The sequence below is a fragment of the Peromyscus eremicus genome, chromosome 14 (genome assembly GCF_949786415.1).
Source record: "Peromyscus eremicus chromosome 14, PerEre_H2_v1, whole genome shotgun sequence".
In the NCBI taxonomy this organism is placed as follows: Eukaryota; Metazoa; Chordata; class Mammalia; order Rodentia; family Cricetidae; genus Peromyscus; species Peromyscus eremicus.
Window position 1 is genome coordinate 70505710 of NC_081430.1, and position 12596 is coordinate 70518305.

General features: G+C 42.4%; 1 protein-coding gene and 1 long non-coding RNA gene across 8 annotated transcripts in view; both read left to right on the forward strand.

Annotated features, from left to right (window-relative positions):
- The first annotated feature begins 276 nt into the window (after nt 1–276).
- Nucleotides 277–3747, forward strand: LOC131924201 (uncharacterized). The gene is made up of 3 exons (XR_009382818.1): nt 277–366; nt 2062–3206; nt 3458–3747. It is a non-coding gene; the product is annotated as an uncharacterized LOC131924201 (long non-coding RNA).
- A 6193-nt stretch (nt 3748–9940) lies between these two features.
- Lrrc9 (leucine rich repeat containing 9) overlaps nt 9941–12596 on the forward strand; it is an 81014-nt gene continuing 78358 nt past the window's right edge. For 4 of the 7 annotated variants that reach the window (XM_059279118.1, XM_059279121.1, XM_059279120.1 and 1 more), the window contains exon 1: nt 9942–10121. The gene's annotated coding sequence lies outside the window, so the exon portion shown is untranslated. Of the gene's footprint in view, nt 10122–12596 lie in introns of all 7 variants that reach the window. The other 3 variants (XM_059279124.1, XM_059279125.1, XM_059279123.1) reach the window with 1 other exon arrangement.

Below are 12596 nucleotides of genomic sequence, written 5' to 3' on the forward strand. Positions count from 1 at the left end.
CATTTAATTGGCAGACACTGGAAGTTAGATAAAAATCAATCTGGACTAATGTAGAAGAAAGTTCTAATTCTCTTTGCCTATTTCGATAAAGAACAGGACACTTTTTAAAGCACATAGATTATATACAAATTCTTAATAAAAATACTGCATTTGTGGAAAGAGAAACTAGGAAAGACACGATTGGTGCCCCAATCAGACTCCAACAGTGGTCTGTTTTGTTGCCATGGATGCTAGCCTTCTAGAACATCCCTGCCTCATTCACTCTTAAATCCTATCCAAAGGTCTAGTGTGGTAAACCTTGTGATTTCTGGACTTACCTCTGGCCTCAACTGTATCACTCCAAGTCTCTCCCACACAAGATCGTAGGTTGGTCGAAACCCAGATGGGCCTTTTATTAGTTATTTATCAGCACACTTGACAAAAGCAACTAGAAAAGAGGCCATTTAGGCAAGCAGTGGTGGCGCACGCCTTTAATCCCAGCACTCAGGAGGCAGAGGCAGGCGGATGTCTGTGGTTTTGAGGCCAGTCTGGTGTACAGAGTGAGATCCAGGACAGTCAGGGCTGTTACACAGAGAAACCCTGTCTTGGAAAGAAAAGGAAAGAAATGAAAAGGACTGTTTATAGGGTAAGCAGTCTGGTCAAACAGAAAGCTTTCTCCATCTAATTTAGTCTGGGACCCCTCAGTCTAAGAAATGGTATTTCCCATATTCAGCGTGGGTTTTCCCTTCTCAGTTAAACCTTTTTGGACACCAGTTCATAGACATGCCCAGAAGTACGTTTCCTTAGTGATTCAAAACCTAGTTGGCAGTGAGGTTGGCAGTAGTTACCTCCTCCTGTTTACTTTGGACAGGGCCGTGGCCCATGGAAGGCTGTCTGAACACCACGCAAGGGCACGGGCAGAGAGGTCCCAGATTGAGCTGCTTTCCATGCACCACGATCTTTTCCAGAAGGAAGGGCCTCCTTTTTCTTTGTTCAAAGGTGCTAGCCCTAAGTTATGTCTTCCCAGAAGGACAGCCTTTTCTGTTCCCAAAAAGGTGCTCTACGGGTTACTGCGGACAAGGTATGTCCCCTTCCTAAGAGCCCCTACAATGCATCTCTAGGGTTGCTGTAACAACTATTACTAACAGCAGAAATTTCTTTTCTCCCACTTCTGGAATCCAGAAGTCCCAAATCAAAGCAATAACAGTGTCATGCTCCCTCTAGTGGCTCTCGGTGACTTTATTCTCTTTTTCCTGCCCTTTAGAGGTAGACAGCCATCTGGTCACCCTTGGCATGTGACTGCCCCCTCCAATTCCTGATTTGTCTTTTTATGACCTTTCTTCCTTCAGTCACGTCGGACTGCACAAGGCCTTCTTCTAGATGCCAATCATTGGGTTTAGGTAGGGCCCACCCTAATGTGTATTATCTTGTTCCTGACTAGTTCATGTTTAATCATCTTACTTCTACGGCGGTACATGTCTGGAGCTTGGGAAGCAGAGAAGGGAGGATTGCCACAAGTCCAAGGCCAGATTGGTCTACATAGTGAGTCTTAGACCAGCCAGGCTTACGTATAAGGTTATACTCTGAAGTTCCATTCTGAATTTGGGGGGAGACACTATTGAACCCAATACAGAGAACAATGGCCCTTAGGAAACCATTCACCGCCCCCACTTTTTTCCCCTGCTAGAATCATTCCACAAGGTCTTTCTTTTCTCAGCCAGTGTTTTAGTCAGGAATTTCGGAACAGGAACAGAACTGACAGAATATCCCAATTATTAGATTTGCTTACACAGTGTGGTCTGAGTAATCCAATGATGGTTGTCCTGTGCTGAAGAGTTCTTCAGTCCACAAGGCTGGTTGGCTCAGCAGTGCCAATTGTGCTAAAGGATTAGATCAGTGGCTCTCAGTCATCCTAATGTTGTGATCCTTTACATATTCCTCGTGTTGTGGTGACCCCCAACCACAAAATCATTCCATTGCTGCCTCATAACTGTAATTTTACTGCTCTTACTAATCATGATGTAAATAGCTGATATGCAGGATATCTGATATGTGACCCCCAAAGGAATTGTGACCCCACAGGTTGAGAACCACCAGACGAGAGAATTCCTGGAGAGCTTCTGGTCTTCAGTCCTTGTTGGAAACCCAAACACATAGCTTCTAATATTGGTGGAGGAATGCCACAGCAAAGGGATAAACTTGCCACAAGAGTGTGGATGAACCAAGCAGGATCTCCACGACTCTCGGCAGCTGTGGGAGACCCCAGGGAGTGTCCCTGAGGATACAGTGAGGACAGTGTACCAGAAACCAGAGGCCTTCAACCTGACCAATGACTCACTGCAATGAGCATTTGCTAGTAAAGCTGATTGGACAAAAGGGTATATATGCCATGTGACACACCACCCCCAATGCCATCAGGAAGAATGAAGAGGTGTTGGAGAAGCGGGAAAGATGGAGAAGCAAAGAGGTTTTGTTGTTGTTGTTGTTTTTGTTTGCTTGCTTGCTTTGTTTTGTTTTGATTCGATTTTTTAAAATTTTCTTTTGGGGGCTGCTACAGGGGTGAATTACAGTGCTACAGGGAGGATTACGGTGGGGACCGGGAGGTGAGTGGGTGAGTGGAATTGAGATGCATGATGTGAAATTCCCAAAGAATTAATAAAGAAATTAAATTTAAAAAATATTTTTTAAAAAAGTGAGGACAAGCAGGCAAAAGTTACATTTAGCATGGCCTTCCTCTGAATAATCAAGTTGAGAAAATTCCGCCGCCCCCCCCCCCAACCAGGGTGTCCAGCAAGTTGTGTGTTAGTTCATTCCAGGTCCAGTCAAGTTGTCAACCAAAATTAACCAGGCATCCAGCATGGCAAACTTGGGTCCTTTACCGATCTCTGCCAATCAGAATTTATACCCGTTTACCCTGAATCTGGAAGCTGGTAAGTGAGAATCGGTTGCAGGGAACACGTTCGGAATCAGAGTAGCTTCTCTCAATAGAATAGCAGCTCCAAGAGGGAAAGGAATGTTGTTTGCTCACTGCTCTCATTCAAAAGCAGTAAATGGCAAGTGTTTCTTCAACAGATGGATCAAGAACTCTGGGAATGTCTCTGAATTCAAGTCTTGGAAATCCTTAGTCACAGTCTTGGTTAAAACTCATAAAATAACCATTGTTCCACATTCTGTGCTGCTGAGATCTGATCTAAGATGTTGCCAAAGCTGCTGCAAATATCTGGATGGTAAATATTAGGCTTTGCCGGTGACACGGTTTCTGTTGCATAACTAGTCAACCATGCTATTGTAATGAGCAAACAAATGGCTGTGGCTGTGTTCCAATGAAAACTCACTTTACAAAAACACGGAGCCAACTGGACTTAAACCACAGGCCAAAGTTTGTCAACTCTTTCTCTAAACAAACAGTATTCTGTACAATGCCCTTTGTAATATCCTTTCTTCACCACCATCCTTTCCTGTCCTTTCCTGTCCTCAGTCACCAGAACCTCAGGAAGAATGCCACCTTTTTTTGTCAAGGATGTACAGAAGCTGCAACTGAATGTGGCATACTATTTGGTGTTTGCTGAATGAGTGGATTAGCTCACAACATCTGCAGAGTATGCACCTCTAAGAGTGTGTAGAGCCTGAACAAAAGCAATGGCCAAAGGATATGTGAAGAGAAAGTCACCCCTCGGACCACACACTGAAGGCTGATAAAGCCACCCACATGCAACTCCATCCTGAAAGAAATACCAGTGTGCAGTATAACCAGTGAGAGCCGCAGGAGAGCTAGCTATACTTGAAAATCTACAGAACCAGCTAATTGGATGTACATGTTGAAACATAGACATATATTAAAATAGCACAAGATTTAAAAATCAAAATAAAATTTGTATCAAAATACCGTATATGTACATAAAAATACAGACAGACAAAGCATTTAAAAATAAATTTATGAGGTTTATAAAACGTATTTGATTGTATTGCATCAAGCTAAAAACCTTCTAACTCAGTGGGTAAAGACACCTGCTGCCAAACCCAGTGACCTGAGTTCAATCCCTAGGATTCAGATGATAGAAGAAGAGTATTAATCCTTGAAAGTTGTCCTCTGACCTCTGCATGCATGCCATTTCACATGTGTGCCCATGTACACACATGCACATGATAAATAAATGTCTTTTAAACATATTCAGAATTACAACCTACAAAGTGAGAGAAAACCCTTGCCAGCTATTCTTCCAACAGAGGAATAGTATCCATAATGTTAAAAATAAACTTAAATTTTTTCAGGCAGTGGTGGTGCATTCCTTTAATCCTCAAGTTCAGGAGGCAGAGGCAGGTGGGTCTCTGCAAGTTTGAAGCCAGTCTGGTCTACAGAGCCAGTTCCAGGACAGCCGGGCTACACAAAGAAACCCTGTCTTGGAAAACAAAACAAAGAAGAACTTAATTTTAACACCAAAAGAATAAGTAATCCAATCAATACATATACAAATGAACTAAAGACACTTCTCAAAAAAATACAGACAGCTGGTAGGTACTTGACAAAAATCTTAGACATTTTTAACCAATAGACAAATGTAAATCAAAACTAGTTTGAGACTTTTATCTTGCTCTAGTTAGAAGTGTTATCATCAAGAATACAAAATAAATAAGTAAAAGCTGGAGAGGATTCCTTCTATTTTTAGTGGAATGTAAATTTGTGCAGCTTCCATGGAAATCAGTATGAAGATTCCTCAAAAGACTAGAAAAAATCTACCATATGACCCAGCTATGCCAGTCCTGGTTATCAAAAGCAGCATACAATAGAGAGATCTGCTTAGCCATATTTGTTAAGACACTCTTCACAATAGTCAATTTACAGAATAAGTCTAGATATTCATCAGTAAGTCAGCAGATAAAGAAAAACATACATCACACACACACACACACACACACACACACACACACACACACACACTGGAATATACTATTCACCTTTAAGCGTAAAAATTATACCATTGATAGGAAATGGATGGAACTTCATGTCATTATGGTAAGTGAAATAAACCAGACTCAGAAAAGCAAGCATTGCATGTTTCCTCTCATATATGGAATCTGGAGAAGGGAGAGGGGAAAAGGGAGAACATGAAAATATGCAGAGGGCTATTGAGGAAGAAAGGGTACCAGAGGATGAATACCATCAAAATATGTAACATGCATGTATGAAAATATCACAAAGAAACCCATTGTTCTGTGTAATTAACATGCATTAATATTAATAAGAAACCTTGATTTGTGTCAATGGCTGGGGAGAGGGTAGGATACAGACAAAAGCTGAAGAAGAAACAAAAATGGAGAAGGTCTTTGTTATGCCTAGCTGGTAATGTGCTCAGATCTAAGAATATGATCAAGGTTTTCAGCCTAAGTTCTTAGTACAGAAAAGGTGGAGACAGGATTCTCCTTCACAAAGGACCAGTTATCTCTCCAGTGAATTAAGCCACCTGCTCTGGCTTGAATTCACTGTCTTTGGGCTACTGCCTAGAGGTAAATAACATAATCAGAATGAAAAATTAAGAGGGGAAGTTACCTGAGATGGAGGAAGTTCTTTTTTCTGTCCATTAATTATGCATCAATAAATCATAGCCAACGGCAAACTCTTTTAGGTAGAAAACTTAGAAATAGAATTATGTTGACCCAATTAAAAGTTTGTCTAGAACAGCGTCTAACTTTTAATTATATCTTAATACATTCATTTCATAGAATTTGAATATTCATTGCTAGATGTTAATAAGAAGGCCTCTGATGCTGACTTTGTAAGTACCACATAATTACTCCTTATACTGCCTGAGTAAATCTTCATTTGTGAGGTTTTATGACATGTAAAATTCAAGCATGAGACAGTGAACTTTTACAGACGCTCTAATGAAATCATTAGCTGGGAAGCAGTCATTTGTATAAAGATCAAGTGTCTACAAGAATATAACATTCCAATTAGCACTTGAAGTCTCCAGACTTTCCATTCTTTGGACTTACATTGGATGGGATAATGAAGCAGAGCTGTAATTAGATATCATTGCCATTCTCTTTTAATGATAGGTTTCCTAGATAAATAAATTTAATAGCCAATCCAAAAGATTTTAATTAATGAATGATTACGCCATTCAAGCTTTTCTTTCCTTTTGAATTTTTCCTTTTATTGAAAATAGATTTTTTTCTCACATAATATATACTGATTATGGTTTCCCCTCCCTGTACTCCTCCCAGTTCCTCCCCACCTCCGCTCCCACCTGCATCCAACCCCTTTCTGTCTCTAATTAGAAAACAGGCTTCTAAGGGATAATAATAAAACATAATAAGATAAAACAAAAACTAACACATCAGAACAGGACAAAACAAACAGAAGGAAAAGAGCCCAAGAAAAGACTCAGGAAACAGATATAGACACAGAGACCCACTCACTCACATACTCAGAAATCTCATAAAAACACTAAAGTGGAAACTGTAATATATACAAAAAGGACCTGTAGCGTAAAACAAAAATAAATAACAATAAAAAGTAAGATGAGGAGGAGTCCTGACAACATTATGAGACAAGGAACCTCCAAAGATGCCATGGAGTTCATTTTCTGTTGGCCATCTACTGCTGGGCATGCAGTCTGCCCTTAAGAGGAGTTTGTTTCCTAGTGAGACTCCCCCCCCCACCCCCCCGGAGAAAACTAAATTTTCATTTGCAAGTGGTTATCGATTGCAGACAGCTTCTGGGTTAGGGACGGGGGGGGGGGGGGGGGGGGGGCGCGTGTCCACTTCTCCTTTCAGCTCCGTTAGTGATCTCACTTCCATTGTTGTTAGGGTGTTTTTGTTTTGTTTTGTGTTTTACAGACACATTAAAAAAGTACAATAAAGCAATCTCAGAGTGAGAAGAGATCAATGAAAACCAGCCCTGAGGCTTGGAACTGCAAGCATCTTTTGCTTTAAACGACATCTGGAGTATTGAAACAAGCAAGCAATCTTTTAAAAGCTACTTTGGACAGCGCTTTGAACTTGACAAATCACCAAAGGCTTTTTACTCTGAACTTGTAGAAGATGCTGACACAGTTCCTGCTGGCAGAGTCCTTGAGCTTTCTCTAGAGAAAAAGAATTCTCTTCCTATGGTGTGTGTGTGTGTGTGTGTGTGTGTGTGTGTGTGTGTGTGTGTGTGTGTGCAGATGACTCAGCAGGAAAGGTGCGTGTTAAAAACTCTTGATAGATAGTGTGTGCCTGTAATCCCAGCACTGGGGAGACAGAAACAGGCAGATCTCTGAAACTCATTGGCCAGCCAGCCTACCATAATTCCAGGAGCATCAGGTTCCAGTGAGAGACCCTGTCTCAGAAAACAAGATAAATGGCTCCTGAAGAGTGACGCAGGATTCGCCTCCTCAGATGTGCACTCACACACAAATCGTTTTTTATATAATATGCAGCATATGCTAGCACCTTCTCCTGTAGGGAAATCACAGCAGATTTCTATACTTCAAAGCAAAACAATGTATTCTGATCATCCCTGTATTTTCACCCCCAAACACTACATTCTTTTTGTTCTAGTTGGCTTTTTATTGCTCTGATAAGCATCACTGACAAAAAGCAATTTAGACAGGAAAGAGTTTATTTCATCTTACAGCTCCCAGAGCACACTCCATCACTGAATGGAAGTCAAAGAAGGAACCTGGAGGCAGGAGCTGAAGCAGAAGCTTGGAGGAAGGCTGCTTACTGGCTCCCTCCCCATGGCCTGCTCCGTGTTTTCTTATACAACCCAGGACCACCTGCCCAAGGGTGGAATGCTGGGTTCAACCTGCCATGTCAATCACTAAGAAGATACTCTACAGATTTGCCTTCAGGCCAATCTGATGCAGGCATTTTCTCAATTAAGGTTTCCTCTTACCAGATGACTTTAGCTTGTGTCAAGTTGAGAAAAAAGAAAGAAAGAAAGAAAAGAAAGGAGGGAAGGAAGGAAGGAAGGAAGGAAGGAAGGAAGGAAGGAAGGAAGGAAGGAAGAAAAAACTAACCAGCATACCCCAAAGTGAAAATTTTGATGCATCAGTAGATAATTTTGTCTAACTGATCCATGATGTAATCTCCTTAAAGTTATAAAATCAAAACTATCACCTTCTAATTAGTCTTTATTAGTCTAAAAAGAAAGCTTCTCCAAGAGTAGGTTATCTTGTTCAACTAGATTTTCAGAGAGTAATATCATACTAGTAAAACATGAATCAGGTGTTGTTTTAACCCTGGCATTAGTTTTACCCTTAAGCCACAGATATTTTACGTGACTTACTCTTAATCTGATGCTGACAAGAGGAAACAATGCTCAGTGAAAGGAAAACACAGAGGGAGAATTAATTTACCTTTTCTGTGAGTTTGTTTACAGACAATATTACAGACAGTAAAGCCAGCGAATGAGTTGCACTCTTGAGTCATTAAATAGAAGAATTTATAATCTGAAATTTCTCATAAGAAAGCAATTTAAAACTAGTCGGAGCAAAATGGCCATCTGGTGATGGAAAAGGGCATCACAGACACTATTTTGCAAGAAGACCCAAAGATCATAAATATTAACAAAACCCCACTGAATAGTAAAAACTAGCGCAGTGCCATCACAAACAAATTTTTACCAATTTTTTGTCAATTTGATACAAATTTAGGATGAAGGAATCTAAACTGAGGAACTGCCCCTTCAAATTGTCCTGAGGTCATGTCTATGGGACATTTTCTTGATTAGTGATTGACAGGAGAGAGCCCAGCCCACTGCGGACAATACCACCCTGAGCGGGTGGTTCTGGGCTGTGTAAGAAAGCAAGGTGAACAAGCAATGGGCTATAAGACGGTATGCAGCATTTCTCCACAGTCCCCTCCCTGTCTTCCAACTCGAAAGACTGTGACCTCGCCATATAAGTCAAACAAACCCTCTCCTCAAGTTGTGGTTGGTCATGGTGTTTATCACTTACAATAGACAGCAAACAACGGCATACTCTGTCCAAAATAACCCAATGCAAGTTCCCAAGCAATTATTGATTGCCCTGGTAGCCACATTTTCAACGTTAAAAAAAAAAGTTTTTATTTAACCCAATGCACCGCAAATATTTCAACATGTGGCTAACGTAAAAGTCATTAATGAAATCGTTTCCATTGCTTCTTCGCATAGTAAGCATTTAAAGTACAAAGTATATTTTATTGCACACCGGTTTGAACTACCCCATTTCGAGGGCACATACACGGTTGTGGTTAGTGGCTAACTCCCGTGGACAGCGTGAATCTCAAGAACGTTGAGGGCTGGCTGAGGGTGATTTGGGTTGTTTTCTAAGTTCATTGTTTTCTCAGACAGTCTCTTACTGTCTCCCTAACTTCTACTCTATTTTGTAAATAATTATTGCCTCCTGAGCACTCTGTCAAACTTAAAAGACACTCAAAAGCCTGCCTGAGAACTCCTGGAAGACCCAAGGGGATCTATCTCTTGGAGAAAGTGCATCCAGACTTCCCTCTGTCTGCACGGTTCTTGGAGTTGCCCTCGGGACTTACAAGGCTCGGAAAGCTGCAGGGGCGCACCAGCTGGGGCTGAGATCATCCTCTGAGGAATGGGGCGGATCTGGGGACCGTCTGGTGACATCACTGCTCTCTGCCATGGTGGGGATCAAGACCGGTTAATACTGCTGTCTTCGAGACTCCAAGTGTCGAAAACTTTCACCGTGAAAATGCCTGGACCAGGTCCCCACCGGCTTGCCCACAAACTGTCACTCAGTCCTCGGAAGCAAACAAGGTGTAAGATACACCCAAGACTAAGAGAACTATAGGTAGCGACCGGCTCCCACCGCTTCCCCAGGAGCACTAGCGAAGGGAGGGGGTAGAGTCTGGGGGTAGGGGGCGGGAGCGGGTGTCTTCCCTGCCTATGTTGATTGGTTGGAGGTTACCACCACGTGATGCAGACAAGGCTAGACGGCTGATTTCCCCGCCCTCTTCATCCCCTTCGTGACCCAGAGGTCAGGGGAGGCGGAGTGCGGGTTTCCTAGGCAACCGCAGTGGGCGGTCAGTACACAGCAGGCCCGGGGCTGGAAAGCGTGTGGTATCAGCTGCACACAGGGATTAGGAGGTCGGAGTGCACTCTGACCTGTCTCGGACAGCCCCGGAATCCATTCTCTCTCTGGAATAAGGTGGGTATCCGTCCGCCGATGGCCTCCAGGCGTCTCTGCCCTATTGGAAAGACCAGGGAGTTCGCTTTAATCAACACGTGGAGGAATCTACAGCAGCACACAGGTCAAGGGACCTACGTAATGGTGCAATGGGGATTATAATAATATTATGATAATAGTTATAATAATAAAGGAATGATAATAATTTAGAGGAAGGCCCCAAAGAAATGAAGGAGGAAAGGTATGCCACAGTCTCGGGTGGGTATTGGACTGGAAGACTGGAGTGTTCACTGGTCAACCAGATACCGATCATCTAGAGAGAGAAGGGCGTTTACATGGGCCATCAGTGAGAACTGTCGGATCCTGACCCCTTTATACTCAGTTGAGAAAACAGTTGGACCACATAGGGCTTCTGCTCTGTAGAAAAGTGTAGTTTCCTAGAATGGATGCTTACTCAGCTCTTCTGGCAGACAGAAACAGCTCTTTACAGGCTAGGTAGAACTGTGTTCTGAATTGTCATGCAGAATAATGTTTATCATTATATTGAATAGGATGTGTGGTGTGACAGTTAATTGGAACCATTTTGTAAATTACATTGAATACCCACCAGGGGTCAGACATAGCTCCTGTCCTGAGTGAGCATGTTGGGAGAAAAGACCTGCAAGTATCCCAATACAGTGTGATAGTGCTATCTACCGGGCATGTGCTAGACTAACCCAGTCACATGAAAGAGACCATTTATATAGTAAGACCAAAGAAAACTCAAGTCTTTGGAGAAGACTCAGCGTCATCTCAAAGATGTATGGAGTAAATCAAGGAGATAAGACATTTCAAGGAGAGAAAGAGGCATCTTCAGAAGTACAGCTATGTCAGCCATCACAGGACTGGAGTTGCGGCCAGTCATGCAATGTTGTAGTGCTATTTTGGTTGGACAGGAGTTTGAGAGATTTGTGTGTTAGCCATAAACATCACGTCCAAGAGGAGTGGCATAAGCAAATGTCCACTTCAGGAGGCTGGCTGCCCCAGGGGTGTAGGGAGTGGGGAAGGTCGTCCAGAGAAGGGGACATGATGACAGAGGATGGAGAGGAAGCATGAAAGCCCTGATAGACTAGGGTACACAAGAAAAAGGATTTGATGAGGAGTGAACCTGGGGAAAACATGGCGGTAAGTCTCATGTTTCCAACTTGGATGAAGAGGGGATGGTGGCGTCCTTTATCACGAGAAAGCGTTCATTAAGGAAAACTGCATGGGTTGGGAAATATGAGCTCAGTTTGGGACTCAGTGAATTTGTGATGCTTGTGGCACGTCCACATGGAGCTTTCCACATGGGCTTTGGGATTTATTGCACAGGAAAGACGAAAATAAAGGTGAGTGACTTTTACAAAGAAAGACACTATTAGTGCAAAGTAACAAGTAGGGGCTAGGGAGACACTCTCTAAAGAAAATCAAGGTGGACGGAACCTGATGGATGGCCCGAGAGTTGTCCTCTGGCCTCCACACTTAACATGCATACACCAGCGTTTATATCTGCATGTGCCTACACAGAGAGGGAGGGTGTGAGGGAGAGGATAGAAAGCAACCAGGCAGAAAAGTTAGCAGTCATCAGCATTGCTTAGTGTTATCAGCATTGCTCAATGTCACGTCAAGGTCAAGTTGAGAGCCAGCACATGTCCTCTGCCTTTGACAATTTGAAGGCTGTTGTTGGTCTTGTTTAACAGTAAGTAGAAGCTGTAGTGGCTTGAGCGTTTTCTTTCACATGACAGTGGGCTGAGGACTGAATGGAGGCAGTGAATTGTTGCTACTGATTGTCTAGAAAGTTCCCTGTGAACGTATCAAAAATAGCTCTTCATTAAAAAAAAAAAAGCAAGATAGAAAGAACTTTTCTAAATAGAAAGACCTGGTACTCATACACAGAGGAAAGGAGACCTTATGGAAAGGAGATCTTTTTTTTTTTTTTTTTTTTTTTTTTGAGACAGGGTTTCTCTGTGTAGCTTTGGTGCCTTTCCTGGAACTCACTCTATAGCCCAGGCTGGCCTTGAACTCACAGAGATCCACCTGGCTCTGCCTCCTGAGTGCTGGGATTAAAGGCATGCACCACCGCCGCCCGGCCAGAAAGGAGATCTTATGGAAAGAAAGATGAAAGACTCACAGAACAATGCTCTAATGGAGGTAGAAAAGGGTGGATCAGTGCACAGAAAAAGAGATTCATTTCAGACAAAATGAATTTATTTATTTATTTATTTATTTATTTATTTATTTATTTATTTATTTATTATTGTATGTGATACATGTGCCCATGTATTGGGAGTGTGCATACCCATACAAGAGTGTTCCTCCATTGCTCTGCTCCTTATTTTTTTTAGGTAAACCTGGAGCTTACCAATTCAGCCAAATTGTCTGACCTGGCAAGCCCTCCCCACCCCAACCCCGACCCCACAACTTCTTGGGTCCTTTCTGTCTCCACTCCCAGGCTGGGATGTCCAGCTTTCACATGGG